The 15,229-nt window shown below is 41.4% G+C and overlaps 1 protein-coding gene across 5 annotated transcripts in view; it reads left to right on the forward strand.

Annotated features, from left to right (window-relative positions):
- Gpc6 (glypican 6) overlaps positions 1–15,229 on the forward strand; it is a 1,085,538-nt gene that overhangs the window by 900,623 nt on the left and 169,686 nt on the right. The window lies entirely within an intron of this gene.

The raw sequence follows: 15,229 nt of genomic DNA on the forward strand, positions 1-15,229 counted from the left end.
ATAAGGAATAAGAATCCTATCCGTGATCGATTCCTGACCCAGCCTTGCCATTTTATGGGGCACGTTACCTCTACTCAGCTAAGTAATTGCAAGATCCACACTGAGCATGAGCCCCCAGACTGTGCGAGGGGAGAAGTGACACACCACTTAACAGGATGAGAAGTGAATGCCAATTAATTCTCCACCCTATGGGCAGCCACTGCTCCCACATTCTTGTCCTTCTCCATTTCCCTGCCGGTTCTCAGAGGAAAGGACAAATATTAAGAACGATGACTACTTCGTGTCTCAGTGACCTGGAAAGAATGTGCAGTGAGACGTGGCATTGCACTAATGATGCCAAGCCCAAAAGCAAGGAGGTGACACAGGAGGAGAGCGGTGTGACTGAGAGCCACTGGAAGCCCAGCACTTCCCCTCTGCACCTCTTCCCAGGAGTCTGGCCCTGAGACTGCCTGTAGCTTGACCACAGGCTCCAGTCCCGCCACCTTCTGTGGGAGGGAACAGAATGTTTTATCATAATAAAAGAGTGTCCCAATGAAATCAATTAGCACAGCATGCCTCACAGAGTTGTGTGAAGTGAGTGGTCACTTCTCTAGACCAAAGGTTTTTTTAAAAGTCAAATAATTTCAGTGACAGAGAAGCTACCTCTGCAGTCTACAACGATTCTATGAAGGTGAAAGGAATGATGGCGGATGCTGAAGTAGTCACCCCAGTCCTTTTGTGGGTCACAGGTTCACCCCTCATTCTGCAACTGCTCCGACATTGGCTGTTCACCATGGTCCCCTTCTTCAGGGGCCCCTGTATCTGTGGAGGTACATGTGCCTTTCTCTATCTCAAGGATAGTGGATAAGGAGACCCAGAGTCAAAAGTCTGAGCCATTGTTGTCCTAGTTTTCAACCGTCTGTGCTCCACAGCACCCCAGCCGTAAATCCGGAACTGGCTCTAGCTGAAACCACAGACCTGCTCAGTGCTTCCTGAATGGTGCTTCACCTCAGTTTCTCAGGCATAAGACAGGACTAATGTGCCATACTACCTTTTGTCTTGCCAGTGCATCTGCTAAGCACTTTACACGCATTCTCTGAGCCCCTTAATATGAACAGAAGTGAAACTCAGAGAGGCCAAAGAGTTTTCTTCAAAGTCTCCCAATAGGTAATAGGAATATTACCTGGTAATATTTGTAATAGGGGCCAGTCTGACCCCAAATCCATTCTCCCTGCCCCTGAAGACATAGTTGCTTTATTCTCTTCCACTGCTTGGGAGAAACCATTCTAGTGTACCACTGCCTAAGAAGCATCCCAGAGTTCCCTCCACTCCTGCTGGTAGAAGGATCCTAATGTGTGGCTTCACCCACAAGCTCTGTCCCGTGGCTCTGCAAGAGACATTATTCCTAAAGAGCTGCTGGAACCCAAGTCACTTTGCTGACGTCAACGACCCAGGTGGTGGAGATGTTTTCTTCACTAGGCTTTGTTTTCTGCTGGATAAATCTGTGTGTAGGTGGCTTAATTGTGCTGGGCAGAGCCTCTTTCTTTCCTCTGTGCAAATGGGCTCAGGAGGTGGACAAGGAAGAGGGCGAGATGGGAGACTCCAAAGGGAAGAGGGAGTCAGCTCCCTCCAATTACCCGAGATCCACTTCTCCCCTCCACCACCACCACTTCACCAAGTTGTTGTTCTCCAAATGTCTTGATTCCAGGTCATGGACAGGCTGCATTTTGCTGCTGGTCTCTACTCCATTATTTTGTAGTCATTATGGACAGCAAACATGTACTAATAAAAATAAAAAATTTAAAAAACAGAAGAAGAAGAAGGCTCAGCTCTCAGCAAAGGCAGAAGGAGCTGTGTTTCTGGGTGGTATTGGCACCTTCTCACACCTAGAAAATCAGTGGCAGAAGAACAAGCGCTCCCACCCTGAGTTTTTACTTTTGCTACCATCACTGTTGTTTCACTGAATGTCATAAAGATCACCAAGTGGGTGGAAGTTTTTCATGTAAAATAATAGATGCTGGATATACATAAACTGGCAAAAGATGAGAGTCTGAACACATAACTTCTAGCAATGGCAAGAAAGGAGTAGATTTCTCAGATTAAATAAAAAGTTTGAAAAGTACTCAAACCTTAAACATCATAGAAATCATATTATGGAAATCTTCCTATGATCTAATATATTGTACCGGTCAGCTTTCTGTTATTGTGACAAAGTAGCTGAGAAAAACAAAGAAGGAAAGGTGTCTTTTGGCAGTGTCAGATGTTTCGGTCCATGCTTGGCTGGCTCTGATGTTTCTGAGCCTATAGTTAGACAGAAAAATCATAGCAGAAAATCATGGCAGAGCAATGCTCATCACCTGATGGCAGAGAGAGAGAGAGAGAGAGAGAGAGAGAGCCTTTGAAGTCAGCCCCTCAGTGACCTACTTCCTCCGACTAGTCCCCACCTCCTAAGAGCCCTTGCAGCTGTGACTAAGGCCACCATTCTCATGACTCAGTCACTCCTCCACCCCACCTCTGAACACTGCTGCCTTAAGGATGAACCTTCAACACCAGAGCCTTTGGGGGACCTTCCAGGTCCAAACCCTAACATCTGCCTAACCATTAACTGGATACAAAGGGAAACTTGACTTTTTCCTAGTGAAACACCTCCAACATTAAGATGACTTCATATGTGCTGGTGTTGAAAATACGGTGGCATCCTCCAGGCTGCTGAGGCACAGGATCTAAGGCCTGGCACTCCAAAAGTTCCATGGATCTCTCTCTCTCTCTCTCCTTTCCCTCCCCCTCTGTCCCTCCAACTTCTTACTGCTAGGTTATTTGGTTATCACATGGCAGATTTCTCCACTTTACTATTGCTATAATCAACAGGATAAGCAAGCTAACTGAGTAGCTCCTAGCTCCATGCACAATACAAGACCATGACTCAACTATCCACTCGCAGAACTGCTCATGCACTGGTTAGTTGACCACACTGGCATCTGTGTCAACTGTATCATGTGACTTTAGTATCATGAGTAATAAATATCATGTTACTTATATACATGACCCATTAAAATCCATTCTCTGTGCAGGCTCACCCCCTCTAGAGCCCTTAAAAGATCCCCTTAAGGCACCATTGTTTTCAAAAATGTCAGTGTCATCAAAAAGACAAAGAAAAATTAAGGTATGACTCCAGATTAAGGGAGACTGAGGATAGATGGCAATGATATACAATTCATAATTCTAGCCTGGGTCCTATGCTAAAGAAAATGCTACAAAACATATCATTAGGCTAGTTGACAAAAATAGAATACAGACAGCAAGATAAAAGTATTGTCAGTGTTAAGCTTACTAAGGCTAATGACTATGGACCGATAACTGATTATCCTTATTCCTAGGCCTTACACAATGATGTATTAAGGAATAAAAGGCCACACTATGTGCAACTTACTCTCCAATAGTATGGTATATATTCATATATGTACATTCTCATATATGTTCTCAAATACTCTTTTCAAATAGAAAGTGGTGTATGTTATTTTGTTAGTATTAAGGTATATCCAGTCTCTCCATGCACAGAGAAAGCTGCTAAAATAAATGAAGCAACATGTTAATAATAGATGATTCTAGATAAAGGATACACAGTGGGTTTTGTACCATTTTTGCAACATTTCTGATACTTTTGGATTTTTTCCCAAGGAAACAAACAAAAAGCTTTCCTTTAAATTCAATTATGAGGTAATAAGATTGGGTTTTAAGTACAGCAAGTGAGAAGCTGCCTCACCATTTGCATATATGTATGATACATTGTGTCTGCGATGGTAGACATGAGCATTTTATAAGAAATGGGTTGATACTGGAAAACATAGCTGAGATTAATTCATGTTGAGGCTAAATATAAATTTCCTTGACATTTCTTGGAGAAATTTGTGAACTTTCAAGGGAATTTTGGCAGCATGGGTCTGCTAAGCGGGGCTCAGGGATTACATAACTTGAAACAGTGTTGAGTTTGAGTTGGAGGCACTGGCAAAGTGTGGAATAAACTTAAGCAGGAACATGAGTGGATCTTCAGACTCAGACTGGAATGATTTAGGAAAGCCAGTGAGAGTCTTTAAAATGGTCTGTAATTCCAGTGTGTCATCATTTGGATAAAGCTTGGATTAAAGCAGAGAACAAGAAACAGCACAACCAGGGTCAGAGTTGGGGGCAAGATTGAGGGAAGCAAATAGTGGATGCTTGTCTTTCCATCCATATAAATCCAATCCACGCAGCTCCAGAATTTCCTGTCTCTTCTATTAATGACTGGGGCAGTGGGGCACCCCACAGGAAGTTCCTTTTCAGAGTTGGAGATGTAGGATTAAGTCTCCAAAGGGAACTGCTAGAGGTAACAAATAGAGTGTTTACAGAACTCATTTGGGAACCAAACCTAGATAATAGAAAAATGATGCTCATGTGAAACAAATGTTTTCATGTACATGTTTTCATGTACAGCCAGTCTAGGCTGGATCCTTGTGAAAAATATATTTTCATAACTTCATTGGCAATACACATAATTAGCACCAAAATAACATCTGTCTTCATATGTTGCTCCTACCTTCACCCTTCACAATTTGCAACTTTGCAAATTTTACTAAAAAAAAAAGTTCATTTATAGGAAAATGCCTCCTTGATCATCAAATGTTTTATTTCATGGAGCATTTATTTACTCTTGCATGCTACAATATTTTATACAGGGTTTGGTTAAATCTGCTGCTGAAATGCAGCCACCCCTGGGGTAAACAAGAATGTGTTAACAGATAAATGGGCCCCACTGCATGCTACTTAATCTTTGAGGCACACAACAGAACAATCCACAGAGCACGGACAGATTTGGAGTAGTTGGAACTTTGGTCTCCCAGTTGGCATTTTGCCACATGGTGAAGTTAAACCCTCGGTCCTTCCTAAAAGTGTCCTGGGATCCCTAATAGCCTAGAGTGCTTGGCTCCCCGTTTTTATATGTCATTGGGAAGATGGAATGCCAGCTGGGGTCTGGGCTTAGTACTAGCTCGGGGGAAAGGGTACCACATAGTCAATCACTTGCCACATAAGCCAGATTTCCACCCCCGAAAGATTAGTCAATGTCCCGGTAAAATATGGGCCTCTGTTTCACAGGCTGTGAGGAGCTCAGGACAAGCGGACTAAATGTTTGTGTTGTCGAGACAAACATTGTGTGGGTGTTGTGGAGTGTGTGTGCCCCTTGCCCAGGGAGAGTCTGCCTTAGCCACCATGGGCTCTGGCCAAAGTCCTCTCCTCAGCCTGAGCAATGAAGAGAGCCTGATGGGCTGGCAGATGGCATGGAGCACAGGATGCCCATTTCCGTTGTGCCTGCTGTGAGGAATCGGTTTTCACCCAGGGCTTAGAGCTGAGAATGAGCCCCAATTCAGGGGTTCAGGTCTGTAATAGAGACACTGGAGGAGATAAAGCTTCAGTGCAGGACAGCAGCTTGCTGAACTTGTCTCTCTAAACACACGGAGGTTTAGGTGTTGAGTGACATGACTCAAGGAACTTGTGGAATCCAAAAAAAATAACCCTAATTCCCGAGATCAGGAAATTCAGCCAAGAGCTCCCTGGGAAAAACGTTCTTAGAAATGTACTTGACATTGCGAGATTGCTTGTGTGTGTGTGTGTGTGTGTGTGTGTGTGTGTGTGTGTGTGTGTGTGGTCTTCCACTTTAGCTACTTTATTCATGAGTTCAATCTTTGTTCTTTGCCACAATTAGAAAGAAAACCCTAATCCGAAGGGTTTGTTAGCTGCTCTGCTACTGTTCCCTAATCATTTGTGTGGTTTCTAATGACCTGAGTGCCTCACAGGAGGCCTTTGTAATGGAGCTATGCCACCACAGGCGCTGTGCAAAGTGAGTGTTACTTAATCACAGCCACCAAAGATGAAAGATGTAGTATTTCTTAAGGAAGCCGGTGAGGCTATAATTTTAAAATGCCACTAATGTAATGCGGAGCGAGCGAGAGGAGGCTTCCATTTCTGGCCTCTCTTCTATCCCCTGGTTTGAATCCTTTTGGTGAAAGTAAAAATTTCTAAATGGCATTCATAATAACAGAACTCGAGGTGAAGTGGAATATCTTGAGCGCACTGTACAATATGAAAACAAAACCTGGGAATTGCGGAGCATGCCTGAAGGGGTCACAGTGTTGGTCGGGGTGTGAGGAATGTACCTATGTGCAAAATTACCATTACCTAGGGAGCTGACCTTAGGAATATTTAAAAATACTTATTCAAAATCAAAGAGATAAAAACATTGGCATGAATATAATCATTTCCATCCCACAGTGAGGTCTAAAACTTCAGGCCCTTTTATCTCCTTAATGGTTTTCAGTTGCTGACTCCTGCTTTTATTCACAGCTGGGCACTCCTCTCTGCCCTTTTATGTTGGGCTGATCTATTTTGGCCAAATTCTGATGGGGGCTTTAACGTCTGTTCTGTGTCTTTTGGTTCATCGAGTATGCTTTGTGCTAGGGTTCTGAGTCTTAAGTGTCACAGTGGTAATGGAGCTTATGATCCAGTAAGAAAAAGACTTTGAGGGCTGGGGATTTAGCTCAGTGGTTTAGCCGCCGGCTGCGCAAGCGCAAGGACCCTAGTTCGATCCCTGGTACAAAAAAAAGAAAAAGACTTTGAGGATGAAACAACCAATGTGAGTACTTTGACATATGGGAAATACAGAGGAAATAGGCACATATGAGGACAGGGTTCGGACCTCATTCTGGGATCAGGAGTGCTGTATATCATTGTCTTTCTAGGTGCATAGATTTAAATATATTTTTGCATATGTACAAATTTATGTATGCATGTATGAGCAGAAACACATCCACACATTACTCAAGTTGCCAGATTTACCAAACACAAGCACAGGAGGTACAGTTAAATTTGAACTCCAGATAAATTGGAGATTTTGTAGGATAGGCATATGCCATATAATATATGGACTATAACTATACAAAAGGGATATGGTTTATCTGAAATTCAAATTTAACAGAGCGTCCTGTATTTTCATGTGTCTGTGTTTACATGCATGTTATGTATGCACACCAGTGTCCTTGTGTGTGAGACTGTATGTGCTCGTGTGCCTGAGTACATTGAAAGTGTCTAGACACAGGGGCCTGTGGCTGGGAGCTCTAAAGCTGAATTCTTTCAAGCCTTCTTGGAGAATTTTGTCCTGTTCATCTCTTTTGCACAGAGTAGCTGTGGTAACTAATGCTGTGACCCCGTGTCCTCTAGAAAGCATCACATCTGCAGTTCCCCCAAAACTTTTTTCAAAACATATCCCATATTTAAACAAATGACTTTCCCCTTATAAGGGTCAATCTTTACACAAATGTCCACATTATTGTTCTAGTTGACCTGGGCATATGCCTTTATTACAAATTCTCTGCTTCTTTGTCTACAAAACAAGCATGCTAATGTCACTACCACCCAAGACCCGTCATGAGGATTAAGTGAGATAATGCAAATAAAGAACTCAGTGCAATACTTGGAAGACACCATAAAAGCCAAGAGACACCCGAGAGTGAACACTTGGCCTTGCTGTGTAAATTCCGTTGTCATCTGGATCAGCTACCATCTTGGGAGTCACTGCAGGCATTTCTCATAGTTCTGAGAAACATGCCAGAAAGTCTATACCAAGGAAGTCACATAAAGGGCTGTATTTCGTAAGCCTGAGGTTCAATTTTGAAAAGAAAGAGGAGCCAACAGCAGCCGTAGTTCAATCACAACCCAAGAGTTACACATGGACTTTCCTAAGATCTGGTCCAAAGCCAGAACCCACTTCATGCTCGGAATGTTTGCTCAGTGTGCTGAGAGAATTCTGAGGCAGTGCAAACAAATTTCTTGCTGATGCTGACATATTGAAATAGATATCCTCAGCATTCTTTGTACTAAAAAGATAGATAGCCTTTGAGACACTTTGTCACTAGTGAAATCGATTTTGTCATTATCAGAGATAGAATGTTGGGCCGCACTCCATCCCACAATTAACTAGAATAACCTCTTGAGGTTTTTTTTTTCTTCATTTAATTAGGGTCTGTAGCACAAGAATGTCTTTTATTAGAGAGTGAATTTTTTTGACCAAGTAAGGAATTAAATTTTTTTTTTATTTTGGCTACAGAAAAATAGGCTCTCCAGTTACGTTTCCAAAGCCAGCTGCATTTTGAAAACCACAAAGTCAAGCGCCTGCTATATAAAGATGTTATATTGCACCTTTACTTCTTATCAACTGTCATTAATTTGCAACTTCTGAACAAGAAACTAGATTTTTTTAAAAGGATCTTCTATTGAAGTACATCCAAAAGCAACGATAGGAAATTTCATTTTAAGATGCTGGGTGGCTTTAGACGGTCAGCAGTGACCTTTTACCTTCAAGGCTGTGTCTTGCCTTGTATCCACTTCTCCCCAGGACTCTAGTAAACCTGTGAAGTCAGACTGCCGCTGCACTTGGAGCTAAGTGGAACAAGCTGAAGAATTTCACCCAAGTGATTAGTGGACTTCAGACTGCTTGTCAAAAGCATTTGGTGTTGTAAGACTTCGCATAACCCTACCAGGTGTTTCTTAAATATGCCTGCCCCTTTTCTTCCGATTCATTTCCAAACTCTGCCCATAACTGCCACACAACTCTATTTGACTGAGGAGGCCGTTCTATTTCATCTTTGGAACATTACCCCCAAGTAAATGAAAAGTAGAAAATACAAACTATGTAAAAGGGAGATACTTTTATGAACTGTCCTATGCTTATGTGCTTGTGGATTTAGTCAGATGTATGATGGCATGTTTGATAAATGGTGGAATGTTCATATTTCTGATGGAATTAAAGTAATTGTGAGCTTTTACTGTTTTATAACAAGTGTTGTAGAGACTTGGGAGTTTTAACACGTTTATGTCACACTTTGGGTCTCGGAGTACGAATTTATACAGAGAAAGGAAGTTGCTAAGGCTGTTATTGAGAATATAGGGAAGATGGAATGGGGGAAGGAGAGAGATATTTGATACTGTCACCTTGATATCCTCTGCAGTGTCCAGAAAAATCTTACCACTGCTGGCAATCTTTCACACTTCAGACCTCAGTCTAAGTCTCCATATTTTGACTGACCCTCGGCTTGCTGCCAAGTGGCATCAAGTTCTCAACTTTATGAAGGGATACTTCATAATACTATTTGTCTGACTGGGAATTTAGCTCAGTGGTTCTGCCACCTTCCTCGGAAGTGCCAGGTCCTGAGTTCTATCCCCAGTACAAAAAAGAAACAAAACTATTTGTCTTTTGGGGCTGCCATAACAAAATACCACAGATTAGATGGTTTAAAAACAAAATTTCCTATGTGGAGTCTACTAGCTAATTGGAATTTTTTTTCAGACCACTATTTGTTCAATATTAGTTTTTTGTTTTTGGGGGTTTTTTTGGTACCAGGGATCGAACTCGGGACCTTGCACTCTCGAGGCAGGCGCCGGAACCACTGAGCTAAATCCCTGGCCCTGTTCAATATTAGTTTTGAAAATCTTTCTAAAATAAATCACATCCTCTGATGTCTTGTTAATGCTTGAAATGTTTTTTTAAATTATATGGAAAAATGTTTAAGTACTTTTCAGTTTTGCTTTGGTTTAGTTCTATATTTGAATAGTATTATAGTTTTTCCCTTGCATTGTTTTTCTTTTAATAATTTTAATTTTTGTATATGTGTGTGTTTGATAATAAAGTTATATATTTTAAAAAATTTCAGGGGCCGGGGATTTAGCTCAGTGGTTCTGGCACCTGCATTGCAAGCACAAAGTCCCGAGTTTGATCCCCGGTACCAAAAATCCCAAAAAACAAAAAAAACAAAAACAAAAACAAATTTCAAGTTTGAGCCCAATATGAGCAATTTAGTGAGACATTGTCTCAAAATAAAAATATGAAGGGCTGAGGTGTAGCTCAGTGCAAAGGCCCTGAGTTCAATTCTGGGTACCACAAAGCAAAGCAAAGTAATTTATTTTCTAAAAAGTTCTGAAAGTCTAAGCTGAGTTTGTGGAGAAGGCTCTCCTCCTAACCCTCAGACAGTTGCCTTCTTACTGTGTCCTTACATGAAAGAGGGCACAAACTCTGTGACATCTCTTCGTATAAAAGCAACAGCTCAATTTGGATTAGCCCCCCACACCCCTTAAGACCTCATGTAACCTTAATTACCTCCATAAAGGCTCTATCTCCACACTCACACTGGGGGTTAGGGCTTCAAATTATGAATTTTCAGGGGACAGAATTCAATCCATAACAATAATTAAGAATCTGTATTTTGGCAAATTATTATTATGTGTCTGGTCTGTGAGTATTCTTCTGTCACCCTTGATAGTACACATTTAGCATCAAAATAATGAGTAGAATATTTTACCAAGAAATGTAAAATTTTAGCAATGTTTTTTAAAAAGGCCTTATTCCCTCAGGACCGAGTATTTGTAGCTGATGTTTGGCATTTAAAATGTTGACTTGTTTTCAGAATGCAGCTTTTTATGCAGATGCCTTTGCAAGAAAAACAATGTTTTGAGTTTAATTGTACCCTATAAAACACTAATCATTGTTCTATGGCAAGAGATCTAGCACTGATCAAATCCTATTTCCCAAAATATAATAAATGTAAACAGCTGTTTTAGCTGTTACTTTTTTTTTCCTGGCACCGTAATTATAAAGGATCCCAGGCCTGACAGTTTAAACTCACCATCTATAAAATGACACTCACCAGTTGTATATAATGAACAATAACAGATTAAAAGGTGAAAGTCCAAATGCCCGAAGTCCATTGAGAAGCAAGTGGAGGCCACAGCAGAGTCCATGAGAGTCCCCATTTCCCTTTTCATTGGGAAAGCGATGATCTTTTAAGGTCATTATGAGAATAACATTCTCTCACTCTAGGAAATAAAATAGGGAGATGATTCAGTAAAATTAGGGAACAGATATTACTGGAGAAAAAAGTGATGAAAATAAGTTCAAATTCAAGTGAAACAATCTTTGGATTATGAGATTAAGCACAAACCCTCCACATGAAATCATATAAGGTGCATCTAGAAGATAATCTTACATAAAGCAAGACCTCGAGCTGTGTCTGTCCTGGCAGAAGAAATAAAGCTGAGGATCGCAAGCAGCTTTTCTTCCATTGCTAATTATGATGCACTGTAACTGGTAAACATCTTCAGAGACAGGTACTGCAGAGCAGTCTTCTGAACAACAACACCCTAGCAGACCTCTCAGAAGAGATCTCACTGTTCTTCACTGTGACAAGTTCCACAGTCGAAGTGTAAGGCCGTGGTGATACTGTGACTATTTGTTCAACCCCCTGCCGGAGCTGGGATTCACACCCTGAAGCTGTAGTACTTGAGTGAATTCAGATTAAATCTTTGTTCTCACTCTGTCCTTTGGTAGAGCTGCTGCAAAGACCATCACCGACAGATGGAGGACTTTCTCCTGATAATGGCCCACAGGAAAATTCTTTCATGAATCAGACAGGGCAGTAGATCCAACCCACTGCGGAGAGTTTAAGGCAGAGACATGCCAGGCTGCCATTATAATCTCATTTGCAGCCTGCTTGTTCAACAGCCTTTGTGCCGGCAGCTACACAGACACCTGGGGAGAAGCGCCCTGCATGACCTTCATCCTGGTCCAGGAGGAACTTCACCAGGCCTTGTGTAATTGCTAAAATTCATCTCATCCCTCCATCACAACAGACAGAGAGAAAGAGGAGGGGAAAGTCAAAATATAAGTACTCTACTGTATGTTTATCGCAAGATACTCTGAAGGACTATAAAAATGCCTTAGGTCACCTTGTTTTGATCAGTACATTGAGGAGTTGCATGGCAGATTTAAAAGAGGTAGACAAGAGTTCAGGTCCTACTTCCCCAGCTTTACCCACACAATCCTTGTGAACTTTGGTTTCCTCATGTGTACTCTTAGAATAATAAAACTCCTGGGTCAGGGATTTAGCTCAGTGGTGCCACCACCTGCCTCACAAGTGCAAGGTCCCAATAAATTAAATAAATAAATAAATGAAACTCCCTCCACAGAGTTATAGCATGGTTGCTGTAGGGAAGGTGGCAAGGACTCTTGTGTGTATCCTGCAAGAATACTTTTTTTCACTAATGATTCTGCTGTGATTTCCTTATCTGTAAAAAGAGGGATAATTCCTTTTTAAAAGTTTGTATTTAGATGTTTGAGTATTAAATGGATGAATAATATATGTGAAGTATTCTGAGCATTTCCTCAATCCATGCTACTGCTCATTAGTCAATAGCAGGGTTGGTGAACCTATGGCACTCGTGTCGCAGTGGGCTGTTTGTATCGTTGAAACCTCTAACAGGTTCGCCATCACTGGTCCATAGAATGTACCTGTACCTGTAGGTAGGTGCTCAATACATTTTCCCTTCCTCTTCCTGTTTTCTTCTCCAATTACCCTTTGGAGTATACATAAAAACTGAAAAGCAGTTTTCTGTTACATTAAAAATGTTCTACATGTTTCTAGGAGTCTTCCTCCGAGCACACTTCAGGAAATGCTCAGTGGGAATACTAAAGCCAAAGAGTGCTGGAAAGGAATTGCTAAAGTAATATGTTAAATATACAAATTTAACAAGCTGAGTGGCCTTGGGCAAGTCCCTTAATCTCTCTGTTCTTTACAGACTTAGCTGTAAAATGAAGAGTTGGATCACATTATATCTGGAATCTATTTCAGCCACAAGAAAGCATGAATGTATCATTATCACTGGTTACAAATGTGTGCCTGAGGCCACTCCCTCAGCTGGTGAAAATACAGCATTGGGACCAAAGTCAGGGTCCTGATGTGAGCCCAACCAAATGACTTGTACTTGTGAACTCTGGATCCTGTGTGGAGCAGATGAGAATATGAAACAACTGATTATTTTCAAATCCCTAGGCAACTTGAAGCCTATGAGCTACTGACAATGGTCCTGGAACTTCATTTTCAATGTATGCAGAAGAATAAATCTTCTTATCCCAGAATAGATCGAGTTAAGAGAAGTTGCTTAGAATGATGATGGCCTGTTCTTTATAGCTCAAGTCAGGGATGTGTATTTTGGTGAGGTTTCTATTCCAGCAGCCATGTGATGGTGGAGAAGTGCAAAGCAAAGACAGCACGCACGGCAGGAACAAGATAAGAGAGAAACTCTAAGAAGAGTATGTGACAGTTTACATGGTTGGAAATAATTAACTCAATAGAGGTGGCAGATTGGGACTGTCCTGAAAAATCCCTTGTGCAGATTTGAGGAGTGATTTGCATCGACTGGAATTGAAGAATAGCTAAGTGGAAATGGTTTTTGAGATTTTATGGGGTCAAAAACGAATGCCGAAGTCACTCTGCAGCCACATTGGGTCTGAAGCAGGAAACCGAGATGCTAGAGCAGAGCTGGGCCTGTGTGAGATGACCAGGCCTCAGGAAAGCTTGAGTCCTCCTGCCAGGAAAAAGGCAGCAACATAGGCAGCTCTTGACAGTTGACTGATTCTATTACAGGACCTAACAAAGTGATTAACATCAAATAAATTAAGGTGCTCCTTGAAAAACTGCAACATTATCAAAGGCTGTCAGGGAGGTTGCACAAGTTGGCAGAGAGCGATGTGCCCCTCGTGGCCCACTTCCTCCAGCCGGGTGTTCTGGCTCCGGGCTCAGCTAGCAGGTGTGGTGTGATCTTCAGGCCGCTCACAGGGACAGAGATATCAAGAAGTCAGGGGTCTGACATTGATGCATTATGGGCTAGGATGCTGAGGCTGATTATGATTCGGGTGACAGAAATGAATCACCTCCTGAATATGCTGACATTGGCGCTGGGGGAGAAGAGAGAGGCAGGGCTCTTGCGATGTCAGTAATGAAAAACAGGAAGTCAGCTCTGCCAGGAACACTTAATATTGGAGGGAACTTTCTACTTCAGGCCACTATCTTCCAGAGAACAAAACACCACCACAACAAAAGCTTAGCATCTTTGGGGAGATAGTTTATGCACTGCTTTTTCCTTCTTACTTTACAAATCTTCTTATGCATAAACTATGACAGTTACCAAATATATTTCCTGGGTATCCACTTACATTTGGAAACTTGTAGTAAGCATCTACCAATCGATAAAATCATCATTAAAATGTCAACATGACAAAGACCAGATAGGACAAAAATTTGAATGCATAGGGGACTCTAAAACAGTTAATAATAATTTCACCACTGCTCTGGCACTCACCTATTGCCATTTGGCTCTAGTTCTGCTTCTTTTGTTCAGGTGAATTCACATCCTATTCTTCTTTCCTCCATTAAATTGTCCATGCCTTCAAAACAGGGGCCATCCCTTAAAACTCTAACTTCTCAGTGTTCCTAGCATGCACACTTGTTTATTTTGGTATATCAAGAGCTAAATGAAATAATATTGATATTAACTTCACCAAACACAAAGATATGCAGTCCTCTTGGGTGCAGGAAAGGGCGTGGTCTGCTGAGACAGGGCAAGGTGGAGCCAGGAGGAAACTCAGCCTTCTTGAAGTCGAAACTGGGTGTGGTGACAGAGCCAAGATGCTCAGGCCAGTGAAGTTAGCAGAGCCAGGAGTTGAGAGAGGAAGAGCCTGACCAGTCTGCAAGGGAGAGCCCCAAGCAAGGCCCTTGAGCACAGGGCTCCTTCCCTACTGTAAGAGGAAATCAAAATACAACTCTCCGGGAGAGGTAGGAAACAGTACTATTTCCAACACCTCACAAGAGAAGAGCATTAGAAAAAAAAATCACCAGCTTCCTTGATCAGACAGCCTCAGGTCATTCTTTGTGAGCTCCTGTAATTTCAAATAGCCCTAAAGTGATAGATTAAATAGATGTTGTACATTTATAAATATAGGGCTCATTAGTAGAACCTATATTTATAGTACTGGAATTCATTTTCTTTTCTTTTTAAACGGATCTCAGTTTTACTAGATCATGTTTGTTCTGTAAAAGAAAAGAAGTTAACAATGAGAATTGAGAAGTGTGTTTGCACAATGATTGTGAGTACATTCTCTGAAAGAATGCATTTATATTGCTTCTGGAAAACAATGAGAGGCTTTACACAATTACATTATCTCAAATTATTACTTCTTGTTGTTTTCCAGAGTTTGTAAAAAATAAATGATGTGTCATATTTAATCTCCTTTGTCCTTAGATTCACCATAATAAATATTAAGGTACTACATTTATTATAGTGCTTTTCACTTGAAAGACAAAACCCATTAATTTTAAGCCTTGTGCTGACAGTC

The sequence above is a fragment of the Heterocephalus glaber genome, unplaced genomic scaffold, assembly GCF_053883595.1.
Source record: "Heterocephalus glaber isolate CG9 unplaced genomic scaffold, H.glaber_assembly_v1.0 deba00001577, whole genome shotgun sequence".
Taxonomy (NCBI): Eukaryota; Metazoa; Chordata; class Mammalia; order Rodentia; family Bathyergidae; genus Heterocephalus; species Heterocephalus glaber.